Raw genomic sequence first — 22,830 nt, 5'->3', positions numbered from 1 at the left:
GTTTTTCTTAAAGGTATCGGGAACTCCGAGGTTGTTGTTTTGTTTTTAAGCCATGTTTTCATCTAGATAGGACAGTGAATAGCTCTTGTGGACATCAACTCAATAAGGAAAGGCATAAGGAGGACATTGATTTTCATCTCCCCGAATATCGGTTAAATGCGGCGTGCCCGTTGAGGCATTGAATTATATTATCATGCATAATCTCAGGAAAATAATTAGGGCAATGTATTGTAAAAACGCTTACTATTTGCTGCGAGTTAGCATCCAGCACCTAACTATATCAGCAGGGGCACTTTATAAGCAATGCAGTTTTATTCTTCGCGCGCAGAAGGAAGTTGTGAATCGTCATTGAACAAAGGAGAGGATGCAAATTGTAAAGGAACTGTTCTTAGGCTAAATATGAAAGTTTGTTTACCCTAAAAAAAAACAAGAAAAAAAGACAAATATTGCATGGAAACCTTTCAGACAGCCTACAAACCGGTAAAACGAGGATGGTAATAGCCGCAAGCGGGTTTAGCCTTGCAGAGACGTCTGGGCAACTGTTCCACGCGAGCGGCTCTTATTTTAACGTACAGGCACAAACATGCATAGGAATAAGTATGTCAGCACAGCATACGCAAGTAGAACAGTACCAATCGACCCATTTCACGCAGTATCCTTTGAGGCTGTCAAACGGACGCAGTTGCTGACGTTTACCATTACATGCCAAACTTGACCACTCGTTGAATAGGTACATATAAAAAAAGAACCTTCAGGTTGAGGCGAAACAGCTTTTTTTTTGAAAATTCAATGTCAATGTGAACAGGTCAACTTCTCCATACAGCTCTCGGTGACACTGTGTTTCAGTCCACCAAGAAAAGTCCTCCGTTCTTACACAAAGTCCGGTCTGTTTAGTGCATATTCCAATAGCTAGATGACGTGTTTACATTGGCACCCGCCTGTAAGAAGTATAGCTTCGGTATATCACTTAAACGAACACGTGGGGCAACTTCCTATGACCAAATTTCTGTAGTTTTTTAGAGGCTAAAGTGCTAGTGACCTTATCCGTGTCTGCACTAACTAAGCTGATCCAAAATTGTCATGTCACCATTCTGGTAAATCGTCAGAGAAAGTTCAGTGCAGCACGACTAGCATTCAGTACATTGCGACCTGTTCATAGTTGGGCTGCACTAAACATTCTCGTGGCTTGTACATGCACCAACAAACTATAAGGTCTACCGCATCAATATCTACTGGGACACTAGCCAGCATATTCTCGACGTCGGAGTCAAGGTAACAGATCAAGATAATTTCGCTACCTGTTTGGTACTGACCTTCGGACGAACTACGCCACAGATTATGCCTGCCATTTTCTTTCGTCAAAGAACTACAAGATATTTTTCATGCCACAAGCACGATAAGTTAAACTCTTCAAAGGCTGCTAGGCATGCCAATAAAAACTCAGATTGACTATTGCCAAACAATTATTTCAAGTTACTTCATAGCTACCAATTTTTAATCTCGTGAGCATTTTACTCTTGCGTCTAGGACAGCAGGAACGACAGCCGAGATTAACTCGGTACAACTTTAACACTTCGCGCGATATGATCGCCAACATTTCTGGTCGCATTGTAAGTGCCCTGCTGTGAGAATGCATCCGAACCAGGGGAATGCATTCCAAAAAGATATTTAAGTGCACTTCACGTTACTGAACCTTGAATAGTAATGCATATTTCCTGTCACACTGTCCACATTCAATCACTGTATCAAGCTAGGGCAAAAGAGAGAAATGCTAGAAGTAATGAGATGTGGACAAGTGCTAAGCATATAGCCCAGTGTAAGGTGCCATACGATCTCCCACACAGCGAGGAAACGTCCCAGCTGCTCAGCAACCCCTGTGGTTGAGTTCGTGCTTTGCCAGAAAGAGACACCACAAGAGGAAAACAATAGAGCGAAACAAAAAGAGCAGTGACGGCGCAAGTATTGTTTTTTATAGTCGGGGCACCTCGAACTCGTTTCACACTAACACGAAATTTGTACCTCACTCCGTGTACAATAACTGCACACTGAACAGTTGCGCGACTGAATAAAACTGCGATTAAGAATCGCCACATTGACCCACCATACGGCGTCAGCAGCAACAGCAGCTTTTACTAACAAACGCGACAGTACACTGCATCTTAAAATACAAATTGCGTCGGGATGACTTGACAGCGACGGCGAGAAAGGTAAAAAGGCTCTTCCTGACTCTCCTGAAAAAAAAAAAAAAAACAGTCTGCGGCTCTTCATTGTACGAGGTTTGAGAGCTGGAGGATTACAATGAGGCGTAAGCACTCTTCCGTTTCCGTTGTATAAGCGCTAAGTGATTTCCGTCTTCATCAACGCCACTCTAATCAACAAGAGTTACACAAAAAGAGGTTACCGCGTAAAATGTGAGGATAGCAAAACTTATTTCTCCGTCCTCACCGCTGATATCTGTACACGTTTTGCGGCCTGCCAGCGATGGCACCGACAACGAAAGTAAAAACAAAGACTAAAGGCCTGCTGATGAACTCGTCTAAAAATAAAGGGTTATCACCGAGCCGTGATGTGACTCGACTGATTTTCTATTAGGGATGGCGCTGTCAGCATGTTGTCTACGGAGCAGGAGTAATAAACGAGAGAAAAGAATATTACTGCATGCATCCTTAATGGCGTGCTTCACGCTATCCAATGGAATGCTTCGCCATCAGTACCGCGTGTGGCAAATAGTATTTCCTGGACATCTGCGGTTCGCATTGCCAACACGAAGCCCGTGATTGAAAAAAAAAAGACTTCTTTTCTTTTGTCGCACGGAAATGGCCGGGATGAATTCGTATTCACAGACACACAGCTCGTAGTCTCATTTTGCGCTGACACCACGCAGGTGAGGGCGCAGTTTTAACGGGTGTGCGCGAAGCATTCATGAGCCAGCAAGAGAAAATGACCCATCGCGACAACAGACGAGCTGCAGGTTTCGGCGGCGAACGCGTCCCTCATCCACAATGATCGACCTTGTGGAGGAAGTAGAACATTTATTTAGCAGTAGGAGCTTGTTTGGTCGCAACACACCAAGTGCTTCCCCTTGCATTAACGCGCTACAACGTGGCAGAGGGATAAGGCGCCCGCACCAAATTTTGCGCACGAACGCGTCCCGTAACGTCTATCTTCATCGTCAGCTAGATGACTGATGCGCGAGATCTCTTTTATAAATAAATTAGTGCTTTGTGATGCGTTTAGTGTACGAAGCGTATTAAGGATGTGATTCCGTCTGAAGGCGCAGGAGAAATCCTCCTTTCTAGGCGTGCGTCCGTGGTCTCATGGTTAGACAGCACGCTTCTGAGCTGGAGGAACCCGGTTGGCAATCAACCGTCTGAAACGTAATTTGTTCACGCACATTATCCCTCAAAGACGCATGAACGGCCAAAAAGAAATCAACACATATAAACAGCGAAGGGGAGGTGGGAGGGAGTACCAAAGAACTCTATCGCTTTAAAAGCAGTCATGGAAATGAGGGCGACCAGCAAAAAAAAAAAAAAAAGATAATACAGAATGACTCCACGTTACATCACACAGATGCTTCTGTGGGTTCTTATAGAGCAGCGACCCTCGCAACTTGGAAATCCTCCTCCTTTTCTTCCCTCAAACTTCCACTGTGTTCGCATTATATGAGAATATATCCTCTGGCGCGAGACGCATACCCTCGTTTCCCGGCGTATTTGGTCGTTTCCCCGCAATCGTTCTAGCGCAGAAAAGGTCTCTCTCCGGAGACATAGGACCGGTGCCGCCCTTACGCCGGCAACCACTTGCACTTGAGACAAATCGTACGAACAGCAATCGCTGGCGTCCAAAGGGTTCAACTATAGTTTGAAACGAATGCACGCCATCTACATCGTGCGTACGCTAAAAAGACAGTGCGCGAAACTACAATTAGGGGTGTGAATTTGAAAAGCGCCCAACCGAAGATTAGGAAAGATGCAACATGAAGAATATATTTTATATGTTGCTTTTGCATTGTCAGCGTTCAAAGGGCCAATAGGCTTATATAGAATTTCATCATGACGCGATACCACGTGGCAAACCAAGCAAGAAAAAAAAACGCTCTCCAAGGATTGAGATTTGAAACGCGTTTCTGAACCGCATTCTTCAGATCGAGACTGCGTATTCAGAAGCTTGCATTCGTCGCTTATTCACCGCTGACACGTTTGAATAAAATGCGAACAGCAATATTTGCTGAAGTTCTTGTACAGCTGCTTTGGAGAACAGCTTTCTCAAGCATGCAGGCTCCGCAAAAGCCTCGTAACACTACAGATATCCGAAAGAGATGGACCGAGAGCTGATGACATCCTTTGTCTACATCAAGCAACACGGACACTCGCGTGGTTACCCATTTACGGAAGGGCTTCATTCCTGTAGACGTGCTATCTTCATGCTCCATTCATTTCTTTGCCAGTTTGTGAATAGTCTGCCGGATATTATGGAGTCGATTGATTCTGTATTCGAGAATACCACCAATTGCCTATTGTTCGGAACCCAGTTACCAGTGAACTTTAGTTAAATAATAAAAGCTCATGGCAATTCTTTATGAAGGCAAATTAGGTGACCTATTACTTATTGCAAGTATCAAGATGTTTATTAGAGAATTGTAGGGAATGCAAAGTCAAAAGCTCCTGTTTCTAGCAGGGTTTCTATGTTGTACGTTTATTCTTTTTTTTTTAGAGAAGCTTAGGGCCGAAATATATGACAAGCACCATGTTACCAGGCACCCGAATCCACATGATAGCAATGTCATCAAGCAGTTTCATTTAGCGCTATTTCTCCCTTATTCGCTAATTGGCCATCCATCTGTAGCCCATTGCGTGAAAGCCGACTTACCAGTGTTGCAACGTTCCCACTTGCTCTTTCTTATGACCCGCTTGTTTTCGGGTGAAGACCTTGCGTAGCCAGTCTGTCCTATGAGAAAGAGAGGCAGCAATTATTTATATACTTAGTGGATGTTGCTCTCATTAGGCTATGAAGGCGGTTCTGTGGGAAAATGCGGGAGGGCTACCCTTTTTTGTTGATAGTTGCCGTAATAAAGTAGCTCAAGCGATGGATAATATTTATTGCTTTGGTGATAGGTCATCCCGAATACTCAGTGATTCTAGTGAAATTGTCAAGTACTGAACAAGAATGTAATGCTGCTTAGTTTTGGTAGCCTAACTAGAATAAATTAAGGGAACCAACGACGTGAAAGATGTCTCTTTCTCTTTCGCTCACTGCGCCCAACATCACTGTACATAGCACTTCTTCAAGTAACTGGTATTCCATCTGTTAGACGGAAATAACAACATTGTGAAACTTTCCGACGGTAAATGGGCGGATCATTTATTCAAGTTTGTTTTTTAGAAAGCTCTTTACGGCACGCATAAGAAGGTGCGTTTTCAATGTGAGCGAATGGCCACATAAATAACACACATTTGGTCAGACATTTCGAAGCTCGCCTCGGAAGCTGCATTGTGCTATGGCGATTCCCCGGGAGCACCTTGTGTAATTTTCGGTGGATGCAGAGTTTGCTTAAATAAAACGATCGGCGTCGTGAAACCAAAGGTGCTCGAATTCATCGCGTTTTCGCAATGGCAACTGGGCAAGCCTTCCGGGGCATTCGCAACAGCCATCCAAGCGGTAGGAGCGTCGGCCCTATCGAAGCACGCGGCAGACTAATCGCCTTCGGCGCTGTGCAAAGGGCGTTCCACAATTGATCCCCGGTTAAAATTTACTTTGCTTCGAGCGCCGCGTCGAAGTCTCGTATTCCAGTTCACCGGGCGCGTGAACCTACGCGCTACATTATCAGGCATCCATTATTTTTGCTTTCTTTTTTTGACGGTGACCGCTATTCACGATGATTTCGCTGTTGTCAATTTGTCGTTCGGCACCAGGCGCGGCTTGAGGAGGGGCAGCGGTCCAGCTGTAACCTTTGTTGTTTGCTCTGTTCCTCGGTGTGCTAGTAGCCCAAGATGGCGATCTCAAGGACGTCCATGCAAAATTTATATGGGCGGATAATGGTCCGGATGCTGAGGTAACGCAATGAGTACCGCGTAACGACAGTGGCTTAAGAACGAGGATCTTAACGGAAACGACGGACTGAACAGCAAACGCAGCAGACTGACTTTGAAATGCAATTCATAACTACTGCCACATTGAAAAAAATGTTGCCTTTACTTTAAGTGTATCAATCTACTGCGTCTCGCAAAAACCGGTACATGCGCATAATGGAATGTTTCGTCAATACAGTGGCGCGTCAAGGCTTCGACGACGCTTTATGTGTCACATGAAATCGATCAGAGCATTACAGCCATGTCCCACCGAGACCGACAATAAAGTAGGCCCGTCATAGTATGCTTTTCACGAAGAATTGTAGGCTAAAGGAGACAAAATACCGAACAGAAAAAAAGAACCCACTGTTATTTTTCTAAATTTTGTCAGCAACGAGAACGTTGACATCGCAAAGCTTCTAATGTGAAAATATAAACACATTATCAACTCGAAGCTGCACCAGGTGGAAGTGCTCGTTTTCCAGGCGGGGCCTAATAGCGGCACGCCAATTGCTCTTTGCCACAATAAGCTAAATCTACATATGATCAGCCCATTAACAAATAAATGAAGAGAGCCGCAAGCTAGACAATGAAGTCTAATAAAACGAGAAAGACGTGTTCGTAATGCTGAAAATTAAAGAACGAAAAGTTAATAAAGTGGAAAGAAAGCATTTCCGGCTAAGCCACCGTGAACGGAAAAGAAGGTACACTGCAATATTCGGGTAGTCTAATTTTTTTTTTTTTTTGCATGCGTTTAGGTATGACAGATATCCAGGTCAAATTGATTAGTGCAATTTTTTAATTGAAGCAAATAATAATATTCGAAAAAAAGACACCCACCAAATTTCGAATCCAAAAAGTTTCTCACTTTTAAAGCAACAATAAACATAAAGCTTGCGATGCGTACATTTCATAAAAGAAGGAATCATGCCTATGTGCACTGACACATGTATGTTATATTTTTCACAAGAAGATTCCGGACAGCCGAGAGCTGTTAAATGATAAAGAATTTCATTCAATCATATGGGACACCATGGGAATGACAGTTATGAAACCATAAAACTTTGTAATACAGATGAAAGTGCAGTGTTGTGTTCTATGAAGGAGCGAAAAGTGATTCTAAACTGGCGTACATTGCTTTAAAGGATGCCAACGCGGTTACACTGGCCAAATAATATATTCAGTTTCATCATTCGGTCTCCCTAGAGACTCCAATAAGTATTTCTATCCCTTATACACTCGAGATAAATGAGCATGTGACAACTTCGAACAGTAAGTGCTTGAATCGAATAAGCATCAAATAGCGAGGACTGTTCGACTGCAATTCAAAACTTTCCGCACGTTCCTACTCTCAACGCAAGCAAATAGAAAGAAGGAAATTCCTTCTGACACCTAGAAATACACTGCCGCAATAGTCGTCGTATGTCCCTCAGCAATGAAATTATTTAAATGCTCAGGTATTACGTGCCACTACCATGATATCGTTACGAGGGACACTGTAGTGGGAGACTCCGGAACAATTACGACTACCTGTGATTCTTTAACGTGCACGTAAATCTAAATACATAAGTGTTCTTGACTTTCACCCTCATCGAAATTCGACCGCTACCGCCACTGAGTTATCTGCAAGAAGTTGCTCCGTGTTTTGTGTAAGATCCTAGAGCAAGAGAATGCGCTCGTTCCGTCGTTTACTTCCCTGTATCTTGTGCCGTGCTATCCTTAAAGCTGAAATGTGCACCAAGCAGCCCATCAGATAGCTTTAAACACAAGAGACATGAGCGCCGGTATTGAGCAATATAGCACGCACCAACTCGCCAGTGTTCACTTCTACTTTTCTCCAATGCACATTTCGTGACTTCTTTTAAGATTCTATGCGCACCAAAGAGGAACACGAAGAAGCGAAACAAGACAGCGCACTGTCTTGTTGATTTCATTGGTGTTCGTCTTTGGTGCTGTTCGATTGTGTTACCACCACAACTAAGCCCAGTTGTCCTTACTTTTGCTATCGCAATTCCACGCTTTCTTAAAAGCGGTTCTTACCTTGTTAGTTGTATTATCCCCGCCGAAACAAGGTCCCACACATGCGAACATATTTCCTTGCGCGAATTTAGTGGAGCTCCCTTTGCTTCTAGAAGTGAACCTTCTTGACAGCAAACGAGGTCATTCACCTGTATTTTTCACATCCGCACTAGACAATACATACAATGAATAGTTGAGCGTTTTAGTTGATGACCCAGCAGCTGCACGATAAAAAGACAAATATGTAATCAACATTTCTACTTCACAAACCCATGTGCGCCGGGCATAACATTAAAGAGAATAGTTATGGCATCAAGGTAGACTAAGTGCAACTAAAAACACCATTTCAAACTTTTTAAATGTTCTTATAGAACGAACCAGCATGTTTTAGAAGCAAGTGACAGAATAAGGTTGGCAAGTCACAAGCAATCAAGGCTTGCGGCCTTGAATCGCATTCTGGGTTTCGATGTGCCAAAGCTGCGATTTCATTATGACGCTATGGGGGCACTCCAGATTAATTTTTACCACCAGAGAATCTCAAACGTTCCCCCAATGCCTCAGGACACTGGCCTTTTTGCATTTCGCCGTCATGGAAATGCGGCCGCCGCGGCCGGGAATCCATCCCGCGACCTGGTGCTTAGCAGCGCAGCACCATAGCCGCTAAGCCACAGTGGGGTTGTTTGCGTGCCTTCTTCTGTATGATGATTAAGACGCTCTTCCAGGTTTCGGCAGATGTAGGTGTCCATTAAAGGCCCGCAACGACGGCTATTACCATAGCTGCTTTTTCATTCAGCATATTTTACGCAGTTTTTGCTTTGGAACATGTTTGTAGGCTAATGTAGGGCGCTTTCACAAAGTTTTACTGATTTGTGTGCAGTAAAACCGCTATATGCTTTCAAGACGGCAACGTTGAACGAAAAGGTACTTAAAAGTTAAGCGAAGAAACGGTGCTCAAAAGTCAACTGGCCGAACTCCTCGATTCCTTGATTTCCTCATGTTCCGTTATGTGCCATTAACCATTATTGAGGCTGTGATAAATAGATTTGCAGGATGGCTGACTGCAATGCAGTGCATGCACTGTAGGGCGAGCAGTACCTGGCCAACGAGCACCTACCTGGCTGCACCGGGCACACAGTTACCACTGGTTTCTGAAGAAAACTGCGACACTACTTTTATGATTGCGCCGGAGATCCAAGCCACCTACTGGCAACATCTAGACCTTCAGATGTTTGAAAGTATTCAGAGTGAGTACTCCTCTCTCCACCCTTGAACTTCCACCGTGTTTTGCCGTCTCTGTGGTCCGCGGGAAATTATAAGCATCATCATCTTGTATTTATCATGGCCTGCTAACGCGTTAGCATTAGGGGTGTCCAAATGGGGAAAAGCGTGAGTGTGGGAAGCTGGTAATATGGCATAGGTAAAAGCCGATGGAAGAGCTTAGGCAAGTATGTATAGCTGCATATATATATATATATATATATATATATATATATATATATATATATATAGACATATATATATATATATATATATATATATATATATATATATATATATAGACATATATATATATATATATATATATATATATATATATAGATACAATGTCACGAAGCTCGGGCAGCTACGGACGAAGGTCCGCTACACTCCGCTCCTCGAAGAGGCAGGACGTGTGTGGAGTGAGCTCCTGAGCAACACTTTCAAAATGCGGGGACCGCGGTTTAAATCATGGATCGGCGACCTCGCGGATATTCGAGGTAATGCTAACATATATATCCTGCATTAACCCGCTAAATCCCCACTGAATTTTCAATTTCAACAATACTTCAGACGCCGTGGCGTGCAATTGAAAAGCCAATATGTGGCTTGACGGAGACTATGCAACCTTCGAGGTCAGTAATAATTTTCAGGGCAGCGTTATTGTTATGTACAAAATTGGGCCAAATTGCGAGTTTTTTCTCGTTCCACAAACAAAAATCGTTAAAGGTTATCAACACACTGAAAGAAGATGAAGCCCAGGAGAGTATATGATATGACCAGCTTTACTGTTCGGTAAGCACAGGTTTATGAAACGTTGCGCAGACCTGGAGTAGGTTATTCGCCCCTACAGGTGTGTTTGTAGCGGCATACCGGATTACCCAGTTTCTCTGTTTTCTTACAGAATTTGGCCAAATCAGTCCCGTGTCCAAAGGAGTGGACGCCATCCAAGACACGATTACCTATGGCGACTAAAATGCTGCAGTCATCTTGCATCGCTACACTGCTGCACGAAGCGCCACGAAGTTTACTGCGCGTATGCTACAAAACGAGTTGTCAACACACTTCGCACAATCGCTGAAATTGCACTTCTATTAGTAGGTTCAAAGGCTTGGTAATTGTGCCCAATTTTGTACGAAATATTCAGTGCTATATGGCAAAGCTGTCACTGCACATGAACATCGGGAGTGAAGTGAGTATCCCGATTAATTTCTTAAGTGCGTAGACGGCCGTGCCAACGTCTTTCTGTGCCGTCCCAATGTGGCAATGCCGATGCTCCTTTCTCATCGTTGCCACACTTCTTCAAGCGCCTGAAGCGCTTTTCTTGTTTCTTATTGCTCTGAGATTAGCGGTAAGAGAGGCCTTCAAGAGGCAGTAGAACGCTTCTAAGCTTACTTTGCCCCCAAATAAAGGGCACGATAATGTTGGTATAAGCTCGATGGCGCATTCCCCCCGCCTCGAAAGCTATTGCGCGCGAGCTCACTATCGCAAGCCGTGCTCCCTTACTGCCACTGCATCACAGTCTACAAACACAAAGGAGAATCACAAAAGACGCTGAGCGCCGATGGAACGGAACGCTCCGACAGCGGGCCGGCGTGTTTTGCTCACATGATTTCGTAAGAAGCTCTCAATGCACAATTAACCCTGGGTATCGTAACGGAAAAAGGAACATTGAGTGAACCTGTGTGTGCATACCTCCGGGAAACGGCACTGCGAAACACTCCCCTGCTGATGACCGTTTCGAAACTTCGAACCAGAGAGTGGTGTCTCGTACAAATAGCCTAGAGAATCGATGAGTTCTTGCCCTGTCTGGCAGAGAACTTTCCGAAACTCTTACCATAACGACCTACAGCAACGAACCAAATAAATGGTGCCGTAGGTACAGCCACAGTTCACTTTTATGCGAGAAAATAGTCGTCTTTGAATGCTGTACGAGCGTTCCTAATTTCCCGCCAAATCGCACAGGGTTCGCCTAAAGTGATGCACGGTGCCTCAGCTCGAGGCAGGCAGCAAATTGTAGGAGATAGCTGTGCCCTATTTCTCGTGGTGTAGGGCATTGCTTCACCACACTGTCTGAGCGCATTCGTTGATAACAATCTACTCTGCTCTAACAGGCTAGGGTCTTTCTGCCTGACACGATTTCCTTTTCAGCTATCCTGTTAATCAACATTACGTAAATATTCATTCCTGCAATGTTTCCTTCTTTTTGTAGCAGTAGCGAACCGGCTTGCATATATACGCAAGTCTTGCCCGAAGTCGGAGACGGGCAGTGTTATTGTTGGAACAAGAATGACGAAGAAGCAGACGAGGTGCTTTCCTGCTTTGGACATGGCATGACAGCAGCTACCCACAGAACCTACACTAAACGAACGAGACGTAAGTTACTTGGCAGAAGAGAATCGAAGGTTTTTAATGAATGTGACAATTTGGCTGCGGTTAGTAAAGAACAGACAGAAAGACAATCAGTTAAGATTATGGTTATAGTACTACAAATAAATTCGCGCAATCATCGTTGGCAACATCTGATTTCCCGCATCTCAGTTTTCCTTTGAACAACAAATGGTGCTCGTCTAGAAAACTAGAAGTAACGATTACAAAACTGCCGTGCCCAGTCCCCGTCACCGAACTTTTATCTCCACAGGTCTGGTCTGGCTATATCGCCCTTGTTCCCTTGGGCAATGACAGTGAATCTCGGGAACATTTCTTTTTGACATGCCGCCCTTTCATTATTCAACGGAACAGATTTTTAGAAGAACCCTTCCAAAAGCTTGGCTTGAATTTGACTTGCTATAACTCTACCCTACGGGGTTACAGCCACAGGAACGTTTGTGAAGCACTCTGCATCTTTCTGCGTGAGACAAAACTAATTGCATGTTAAAATCTAAAAAATTTTTTATTGCTCACAAAATTCAGAAAAATACCTAGATAATTGATTATTCATACTTGTAGCAGTAGACACATTAAATCCCAATTGCAGGATGCTTATTTTATTTCAACCTAATTTATTAAAATATAATGCTAAATGTTTCTTCACCACCCGTTTCATGGCCGATCCCCCAGAGTGGGCTGCGCTATTTCACTGGGGAACAAGAACAAGCAACCCATGGAGTCGGGCTATGGTTTATGTTTAACAAACTACTTTTTCTATGCAGCAGGAGGCTGTATTTCCTACAAGTGGTGCCGAAACTCATACGAAGAGCGAACAACATCGATGACCCCAAGGTAATCGTCTTCCTGCCAACCGATTTATCGCACCGACCTTTGTCTGCTCAGGCCAGAGTCAAAGGATGGAAGCACTCAAGCTCAAGCCCAAAGCCCAGAGATCGCAGATAACGCCACTTATTAACGACATAGAATCATCGCTTAGCCAAGACAGTGATACGGAAGAACAGCTGGAAATGGAATGGTATTCGAAATGGAATTTGCTGCGGATGTACCGCGCTCGCCGAGCTGCTTTTGTGGCGTGGCGTTGGACGAGTCAGGAAGCGCTGCTTTGCCTTCATGGAGGAAGAAAAAAATTAGGAGAGAGAATTACGTGACGCAGCCATCCTTGGCAAAGCGAACGCTTCGTGAAGCTGGACCTTTGCTCGGCAGCCCATCACGTGACCTCGTGCGTCGAGATCAGGGAGCAAGAATCGAGAGTTGCTGGGACGTTTGGCCGCGGCTGCTTCAGGTGCTTTCCTTCTTCCAACCGGGCAGTTCACTCGGTCTCCCTGGCCTCCTTCGGTGCCTGTCGAGTCACGTTCAGCCGGTCTCCTTCAAGCAGGGCAGCGTCCATATGGTCCAGTGCACAGAAATGGCGTGGTGCGGTGTGGTGGTTTGGGGTGTGTTGTTCCGAACATGCGCTACACCCATTTTAAGATTGAGGCCACCTAATATGCCGCTTGCCATTTCATGGTTGCATCTACTCTCCATTACAGGAGAGCCAGCAATCTTTTCTGTCTTGTATGATTTTTGTTTATAATTTCTCTTCATTATTCTGTTGTAGATTCCTGTGCTCACGCCCTCAATAAGTACTATTCTTGCCCCAGACAGAACTGTAATAAAACGTTTATGTATGTATACAAATACAATAAAATATTTGGCAACTAACGGGCTTATTTTTTTACCAATGCCTTTTATGAGTAATAGTTTCGTACCTTAAGACAAAGCATACCGCTGGTGCTAACGCCACTTAATCTTTTTTTACGACATTACATGGAATAGTATTTCGTTTTATATGCAGACCTTTAAAAGAACTAATTGTATGTCGAGTGCCAATGTTGGGACACTTCGCAATAGCCAGAAGGGTTTGAAAAGCATGTGGGAAATGCTACAAAATGTGAGACAACGTTTTTGTCAGAAAACTTTCTCAATACTGGGGTGGTGTGTAAGCTTTAAGGGGCGCTCCTTTTCATTATTGAAAAGTTTAATATAAAAAGTTCGGCGCTACTTTTAGAAAATAGTCTCACGGCTTTTTACCACACAGAAAAATTTGCTGTTGAAGGTAGCTGTTTCGATATGGTCTTAGATGAACCTTGCCTCTCTATTGTGGCTCAAACGAGAGAGGCCGACATTAAAAGCGCTATGGAGGTGGCTCCGTCATACTGCAAGTTATCAATGTTTGAGAGGCGTGACAGCAAATGGCCTGCTCCGTCACACCAAGTACGTATGGGACTACGGCTGTTTGTTCTTGATACACTTCCCGCATTGCATCTTAATTGTTGATAAATGGAGTTCTGACTGCGCCAAATAAACAGCTTTTATCATACACAATATTATATAATGAATAAACAGAATGAAAGACAAACAAGATAGACTAAACATACTCGTAAGTTGAAATGGACACAACACCGAAAACCAGCTCTGGGCAAGGCCATCGCGATCTTGAGTGAATCAAACAAACATGTGATTTGCGAGCACCTCAATTGATTAGGTTAGAGTTTAGTGAAGCAAAATAGAATTTGCGTATAAAAATATGGAGATCATCCCACATCTACAATTTGATATGTGTTTCAAAAGGTGATCCTGAAGAGAACTCAAGTAAGACTTAATAGCCTGGCAAGTGAATAGGAGCTCGGGACTATTAGCAGTTAATGTTCAGAAGGAGTGACACAACAAATTTCATTTACCAAGTCATCAAAGGCTACCTATTTGATGAAAAGACTAAATTAAAATGAGTAATAACGCAGTTTTCAGGCACTAAGGCCTAACTAAGCAATAACGGCTGACGGTGTCCAAATTGATGAGGCTTAACCGAAGGCCATTGTGTGTAAAGAAGCTGCCGGGATGGTGTATAAACGTGCACGATCACAAAGGTGCACTGGCTGCTGCCCCTAAAAAGTCTTAGGAGGTCACTCATAATGTAGGTGAACGCTAGTATTATAAATGCATATACATTTTAGCATAATGATAATGACATTGTACGTGTGTGCAATGTGCATATTTATACACTGTTTGCTTTTTTATTTCGTTTAACATTTTCTGTATTTCTACTCGCGTGTTTGCTACATCTGTACTGTTCATTATAAATTGTGTTTTTTTCTTAACTTTGCAATGTTGTTCTACGCACTTAAATGTGACTTCTGTCAAATAAGCTAGCCGGCACCACTTGTTGGTGCGAACGTCTCATCTAAATGTCCTGTAAATGAGAAATATGAAAATGGTAGATAGATGACCCCGCTTCCGACGTACGCATTAGCGTTTAGAAAGTGCAATATTTCCACATACTTCGAGCAATGCCGAGTTCACATGGAAGCCCTCTTTTTGCATTTGCCGCCACTTCTTCCGAGATTTCCTGTGGCCTGACTCAGATAAGGACAGCCTGCAGGGGAAACAAATGTCACCACATAAACTGCAATTCACTTCTCGTGGTTAGTGGGCCTTAAAAGGAAGCTTTAGCTCAGGCCCAACTACGACGCAGCCTATTCAGGTAAATGTAAAACGCAGGAACGTTTATCTGAGATAACCCTTGGACCAACTTTAATGAAATTTGCTTCATTTGAGAGAAAAAAATGAAATTCTAGTGAGTGTTGGAATCGGAAGTTTTATTGACAGCCTATATTTTCTTACAACAATTTTCGAAAATTCAAAAATTTGAACAAAATAGAAGCACGAAGTTGGCAAATTAATATCATCTTCATCATTATTATCATCATCATCAGCCTGGTAACGCCCACTGTAGGGCAAAGGGCTCTCCCATACTTCTCCAACTACCCTGGTCATGTACTAATTGTGAGCATGTTGTCCCTGCAAACTTCTTAATCTCATCCACCGACCTAACTTTCTGCTGCCTCCTGCTACGCTTCCCTTCCTTTGGAAGGGAAGCGTAGCAGGAGGCGGCAGAAAGAGATAGCAGAAACCTGGAGGCTTACGAAAAGACTCCTACTTAAATTGAGGACGACGCAACGAGCTATAAAAAGAAGAATGAAGGGTGTAACGTTAAGGAATAAGAAAAGAGCAGATTGGGTGAGGGAACAAACGCGAGTTAATGACATCTTAGTGGAAATCAAGAAAAAGAAATGGGCATGGGCAGGACATGTAATGAGGAGGGAAGATAACCGATGGTCATTAAGGATTACGGACGAATTAATAACTCGGCATCAAAAACAGATGTTGCAGTTCTGTAAACGGCAACCATTAGATCATTGAATGCGGATAAATTTTGTCATTCTATATTTTACGTGAATTTGTCACTTTGTGTACAAGGGTTCTGCAAAAGCTATGTTTCCATATTACTACATATTTTGAGATTCACGTGTGACATATCAATTTGGTTCGCTTTAGATGCACTATTAGATGCGATTCACAGAATTGTGGTATCATTTCTCATTGTGTAATTACAGAACTGTAAACTTAGAAGTTTCGTTTTCTGAAAATTTGCGATTTTCACCAACCTTTAATGAAACCATTTACAACCTAAATCAAAAATTTGAAACCAGAAATCTCTAGATTATCAGTTTTTCATTTAAATGCAACAAACTTCGCCAAATTTGGTGCAGTGGTCGCAGAGAAAATCGAATTCTCCTGTTACATGTATTCAGCTGTGAGCACCCGAGTCAAAGCTCCCTCTAACTAATCCACACCTGTAGTATACTCTAACACCCCTGAGGTAATACAGTGTCGTTAGGACACACAAGCTGTTGCGTCCAGCAAATCGTATAAACTGCAGCCTGCATAAACACAACAGCAGACTACGCTTTGATGACCATCGCGAATCTACTGCGTGGTCTAAAAACGCGTCGCGAAAGAATTATTGCGATGAAAACAGTATTGTCCGCGCACTGCTGAACGTCGCGCTTTTGTCGATTCGGCCCCAACGCGGAATGTCGAGCAATACAAGCGTGCACATAGTGCGCAAGTAGACATATTAATCCACGAAACTGCGTTGCCAAATGCGAAGCTACTGCATATCGAATGTGCATTGCACAAGTGCTGGTGGTTCAATGCACTGCGTTATACACCCGAAATGCCACGATTTCAATGCGTTTCGCTGACCACGCGGGACAGTTCTTGCAAGAGATTTACACTGATAGACACCAGAAAAATGAAACAAACAAAAAATCCATTGCACGGCACACGCTACAGGCAGGTATCCAGCGACGGTACGCATGTGGTATTCCTTTATGATTCACGGAGCAGTGTTTTTTTTTCTCCAACGCCCCCCTGTGGAGCTCGAAGTCCGATACACCCTTCACAAGTGCCCGACCTCAGCCGCCAAGCGTGCAACGATTGCAGTACCGCATTTTCCGCTCTACGACTCCGCTGCGTAGCACGCACTCATCCGTTCTGAACGGCAGCGCTTTGTTCTAGATGATATTGGTCCTTGTACTTATCGCAAGTTCTTTGGTTTCTGATGCACCACGTTTTTCATCAGCTTTGTAGGTTTCTTTTTGGTATTGATTCTTGGTCGAAGCGCACCGCAACGTGTTCTTCAGGTCCATTGTCACTACAGCACTGTATATGTACTGTGTACTGTTTTATTTCAGTTCGATAGTAAAACGAATTCCATGGACCATGTAGCTGCGGCGGCGGCGTAACCGAGCGAACGAGCAGAACAGCGAAAGATGAAAGAGCGAACGCGGAGTGGCAGATGGAAGCATGCGAGATGCGAACGTCGGAGGCCAGTGAGAGCAGCCCCTTCAGTGACGTGCGCGCGGGAAACCAGTTTTATGCGGACCCACCTTACAGCTCGATGCGTACTTGTATCTGGTCTCAGCCGGACCGTTCGTTTCGTACTATGATGTGCTCGTGTCAGCTCTCGCTCACGCTTCTTTCGTTTGCTTGGTGCGGTCACGCTCATGCTTGTTTCGATTGTCGTCGTTCGCCATTGTTTTGTTATCAGACTGTATGCGCGACGCGAATTGTGTAGTACGTTCTGGAAGCCAAGCGGCACCAGCCATTAGATTGGAACCTTCGACGAGTCATGTATAAATGCTGACGCTCTTGACGCACAAATTAGATTTTCGATGACTGCCGACTCTGCTACATGTCTGTCTCTAATCCCTTGCATCTATATATCACGAAATGAAAACATATATGCAGCTGCGCTCAAATTTTGCAATAGGGAATATCATAATCAGCGATGAATTTTAGGTGCTTTATCTTAAAGAGATCGACTTAGTTCCTTGACAAATCGCAACGACAAGGCGAGAAATCAAGAAGATTTAGTAATTGACTTCATGATTATTTGCTCTAGGGCACATCTTCGAAATGCGAATTTCCAGGTGAGGAGTACTGAAACCAGGTCTGCTTAGCAGAAATTGTAAATTTAGCACCACTTTAGATATATCCGTCCCCTGAATGAATGTGCGATATTTAGTAGTGCAAGTGCCAGGTATGGTCAATAAGCGCCGTGCCAGTGTTATAATGAGTTCGCAGCGGACTGATGAGTTTTTTGAAGTTGATGTGACATGGCTGTAAAGCGGACTGATATAGTTGCCGTAAATTGCGTAAAATGTATGTTTAATAAGATTGTAGCAATGGTTAATGGCGTCTGCAATGAGCATCAAAAAGTATTGCGAAAGAATGATGCGATATACAAAATACGTCAAATGCTGACATTGGCTAGATCACTACTGCCTCACCAGAGCTCTTGAAACAAAAGGGCCTAGAAACATGTAGTACATTAAACAACTATCATAGCGGAACCCTCTGGAAAGAGGGTGCGCTATACCAATTTATTGGGCTTATAACATGTACGACAACATCACTGAAGAAAGCGAGGACTGATTTGGTCTTAAAAGGCGGTTCCTTACCAAGAAACACAGCCGGATGAAGAGGGACACAATCGGTATGCAGGAGGAAAATGTTTGTTCCTGTCTCTTTCCGCATCCCGACACTCCAGGAAGACGAGGAGGATGGTCAGCCTGTCACCATGCACATCTACCACAGGTTGGAGGCTCGTTTTCAGTCAAAAGAAACTTATGAGTGCCAAATGTGTGTCCTACCCCGAGTCTAATGAACAGGACATCCGTTCTTCGTGTTTTCTTAGTTGGGTGTCAGAAACCTAACTTCGGCTTAATTACGGGAAGCTTATTACTCAGTTCAGCGTCGCACAAGCATTTTCAGAGGCTTCGCAGTTTGTTTTCATGTCTGTGGCAGGGAAAGCAGCAGTACGATTACCCTGCGATGCTACTGATTTGGCGATTTCATCGGCAAGCACATTACCTTCGATTCCTCTGTGGCCAGGAACGCAGTATACTACAACATGTGTTCGAGATATATAAATGTTTTATAAGCGTGAGTAGAGTTCATTAAAGACAAGATTTGTATGCTTTTGTAAAAACATTAACGCTTTCCCAAGACTTAACGAGTCTGAATATTATTGCTCGGTCAAGTTTTAATTTCTTTATATCTTTTACCGCAGACAGGACTGCATAGGCTTCTGTAGTGAAGATACTTGTTAGAGGGTTTAATACGTCAGATTTTGAATAAGAGGGAACAAGAGCAGCGTTAGATACGCCAGCATGCAACTTTGACGCGTCTGTATATTCTAAAAAAATGTATTTACGTGTTTGTTCAGGTGACCTGGAACTTGACGCAGGCTTGTGATATTGTTAAGTAGAACGTTAGGATATTTTGTAGCACACTTTAAGGAGGATAACCCGAAAGCCATGCTAACGTTCGTATTTATGCTAAGCAAACATGATTTCACTGCAGATCGGCGTCAATGTTCAAATTGTAATTCGTGCCCCAATTTGTGCCCCAATTCACAAGTTAATTCGTGAATTATTAACCTGAGCACTGCAATTTGTCGATCAAGCAACATCCCACTCTTCAGGTAATGCCCTTACACAGGCTGGACTGTATTGTCACAGGTGATCAAAATTTAAAAAAAAAAACGCCTTCGAACTGAAGAAAAACAGCTTCTATTTTATTTAAATTTGCTGGTAAAGGCACTTCCACAGTCTTTCCTGGAAACATGATCAAATAGTTCCCGTTGAAACTTCTTGGTTACATACTGAACATTTTTTTGAGGTCTCATTACCAACTACGACAAGTTGACGAAAAGCATGGCTCAGGCTAACGTAATGTTTAGCCAATACAGCACGTAGTTTCGACAGATTCCAGCGCGTAAAAGACAGCGACTTATTTAGGCGTATCTCTTTGACTGCGTGAATGTGACGCAACATTACTTTGTCCTTCTGCGATAAGCAGTTTTTTTGATGGAGAATCGACTAATTGGAAAGCTTGAGCGTTAAGGCGGAAATGACCTACGAATGAAGTGACGTGTAGTGGAACGTTGTGCGGCAGTCGCGTATAGCTAAGGATTCTTTATCAGTAAAGATGTACTTGTTTTATATATCGCTCGCCATACGATTTGTATTCAACTTATAAAGTTTAGCGTTCCAAAGTGACAGCCTGTATCACGCGACCCAGTAAGCAGCTGCGGATCAGTGTTGGCCAGCTGGAGTTTTCTCCTGGCAAAGACTCTCTGGCGCTGCAAAGAAGTGTCAATACATGACTTAAAGACATGAAACTTGTCCTAGGAGTACACATGATGGCTTAAATGAAAAAAAAAACAAGAAACAGTATACTTTCCCGTTCATCTGTGCCAAATGGCCGTAAGCCCTGGTATATTGATTGAATTTCAACCCAAGAAATAACCTAATGAGGAAACAATGTGGACAAGTGATGAATACTGCTTTCGCAGAAACAAAATGGAAATGATCAGTGTATAGGCCAAGATTATTTGCTTATACTTGACCATCATCTTCGGAAGCGCTCATGGTTGTCATTTTTGGCGCAACAGTTTCTTTCCTGTTTGGCTTCGCACCAAAATTGTCCCTTGCGTTAAACAGCTGAGTATTTTGGCTTTTAAAGTAGCTCATGGATCTTCTTGAGCAGTACGTTTAGCGTAAAGGCATAAAGAAGAAAGAGGGCGGCAAAGAACATGTCCCGTAGTGCAGTCTTTTTTTTCTTTTGCCCTTTTAATTTTATTAGACTATGGAACTAGCCCAAAGTGTCATCTATCAGCTTTGTGCAGAGAGCACAGTCCAAAAAGTATGCGCACGCTTCTGCTTTATCATTGTTGCAGTGTACATAAATATAGGCTGCTTCTGCTGATGATGATGACGATGGTGACAACAATGATGACGATTATGCTAGGTGAAGCTTCAACAAATTATTCAGCTCCTAGTGAGTACCTTGTCTAGTGGTGTCACTCCGTTTTTTTTTTGTCATGCTAAAAAGTACTCAAAATGAATATCAACTACCTAGTCCACCTTACGAGAGCTGTCTATAGTGCATTTATTTGGACCGACAACGTTGCGTATGTTTTATCAGACTATCTTTCTTTCATTCACGTCACCTCATTGCTTATCCCTTCATATATCGAAAAAGGAGTAACAGGCGGCACCTGCAAGGGCCAAATATTGCTTACGAAAGGAAAGAATGCCACGACGGAGAGATCAATAGAAAATTCAGCAGATGTACTTAAAACTGCTTACTTGTGGGAATGCGAAAGCATTATAAACGCTTAGGCGAAATGTTTTCGATTGATGTTTTCGACATGCATTAAAGTTCTTTCTGCTGAATCGGTATGTGTTTGCATATACGTCGACCAGAGGCTGGGAACAATGGGACTATGCTAGTGCAGCAGGATGAATTGTATTTTATCCTTAATGGTATCTATGTCGTGACTACGTTGTCTTGTGTGCTCCTTTGCTTCGTCCTGTGCGGCGTGCTTCGGTGGGCGACCGCGCTTCGCAGATGCCGCTGAGGTAGACGCTTCGGAGTGCGTGGCAATAGACACAGCAACGATAAAATCCAAAGAGCATGTAACTCGCGGGACACAGCGACGTGACGTGTGCAATGACGCGGGCACTTGGCATGCCTCATTTCGTATACTCATGATTTCGTATCGATAGTGCAACGCAGTAGACGCAGCAACAATGACATCAGAAGAGCGAGTGACACGTGGGAGGTAGTGACAGAGGCAGTGACGTGACGTGTGCAATGACGCGGGCACTAGGCGTGCCTCATTTTTTACACTCATGATTTCGTATCGATAGTGCATCGCAGTAGACGCAGCAACAATGACATTCGAGTAGCGAGTGACACGTGGGAGGTAGTGACAGAGGCAGTGACGTGACGCGTGCAATGACGCGGGCACTAGGCGTGCCTCATTTTTTACACTCATGATTTTGTATCGATAGTGCATCGCAGTAGACGCCGCAACAAAGACATCCGAAGAGCGAGTGACACGTGGGAGGTAGTGACAGGCAGTGACGTGACGCATGCAATGACGCGGACACTAGGCATGCCTCATTTTCTACATTCATGATTTCGTATCGATAGTGCATCACAGTAGACGCCGCACCAATGACATCCGAAGAGCGAGTGACACGTGGAAGGTAGTGACAGAGACAGTGACGTGACGCGTGCAATGACGCGGGCACTAGGCATGCCTCATTTTTTACACTCATGATTTTGTATCGATAGTGCATCGCAGTACACGCAGCAACAATGACATCAGAAGAGCGAGTGACACGTGGGAGGTAGTGACAGGCAGTGACGTGACGCATGCAATGACGCGGACACTAGGCATGCCTCATTTTCTACATTCATGATTTCGTATCGATAGTGCATCACAGTAGACGCCGCACCAATGACATCCGAAGAGCGAGTGACACGTGGAAGGTAGTGACAGAGACAGTGACGTGACGCGTGCAATGACGCGGGCACTAGGCATGGCTCATTTTTTACACTCATGATTTCGTTTCGATAGTGCATCACAGTAGAGGCCGCACCGATGACACCCGAAGAGCGAGTGCCACGTGGCAGGTAGTGACAGAGGCAGTGACGTGACGCGTGCAATCACGCGGGCACTAGGCGTGCCTCATTTTTTACACTCATGATTTCGTATCGATAGTGCATCGCAGTAGACGCAGCAACAAAGACATTCGAAGAGCGAGTGACACGTGGGAGGTAGCGACAGAGGCAGTGACCTGACACGTGCAATGATGCGGGCAGTAGGCATGCCTCATTTTCTACATTCATG

This window comes from Dermacentor andersoni, chromosome 7 (genome assembly GCF_023375885.2).
Source record: "Dermacentor andersoni chromosome 7, qqDerAnde1_hic_scaffold, whole genome shotgun sequence".
Taxonomy (NCBI): Eukaryota; Metazoa; Arthropoda; class Arachnida; order Ixodida; family Ixodidae; genus Dermacentor; species Dermacentor andersoni.
This window is presented reverse-complemented; position numbering follows the sequence as displayed.